Raw genomic sequence first — 852 nt, forward strand, 5'->3', positions numbered from 1 at the left:
CAAAATACTTTGTTAAAATTTGTTCTGGATTAAATGCAACATGATGATCGATCATGTGGCTCTTTGATTAAATTAGGAAAAGATTTAATATCATTATTAGTGGAGATGCTGAAGAAATACATCATCATGACATTAAGTAATAAAACTACAGCTGTTATTATTTGTAGATGAATCACTTATTCAATAACTGAACAGTTTCAGTCTTGGACTGTTGGTTAAGAAAACCGTGTTTTTCACTTAAGTCAGAGTTTTTTTTTAAGACTAATTGATTAATTAATAATGAAAATAATTATAGTTTTAGCTCTAATATGTAAAGGGTCTTCATCTGCCAACAGGGATCTTATAGTGGGCAAAAAAACATCAAGTAAAAACTCTGGTGATGAGTCTGAATATTTCATCGTGGCCAAACGCAGCGAAATCCTGAACCTCATAACCCTTTGATCATTGAGTCTGTGCTGTGTCATTATCCTCCACCACCATCCTCCATTATCCTCCACCACTATCCTCCACTATCCTCCACCACTATCCTCCACCACTATCCTCCACCACTATCCTCCACCACTATCCACCACCACTATCCTCCATCACTATCCTCCACCACTATCCTCCACCACCATCCTCCACCACTATCCTCCACCACAATCCTCCATTATCCTCCACCACTATCCTCCACCACAATCCTCCATTATCCTCCACCACTATCCTCCACCACCATCCTCCATTATCCTCCACCACTATCCTCCACCACTATCCTCCATTATCCTCCACCACTATCCTCCACCACAATCCTCCATTATCCTCCACCACTATCCTCCACCACAATCCTCCATTATCCTCCACCACTATCCTCCA

The sequence above is a fragment of the Seriola lalandi genome, unplaced genomic scaffold, assembly GCF_002814215.2.
Source record: "Seriola lalandi dorsalis isolate HSWRI2012SDOR001 ecotype SW California unplaced genomic scaffold, Sedor1 jcf7180002054966, whole genome shotgun sequence".
NCBI lineage: Eukaryota > Metazoa > Chordata > Actinopteri > Carangiformes > Carangidae > Seriola > Seriola lalandi.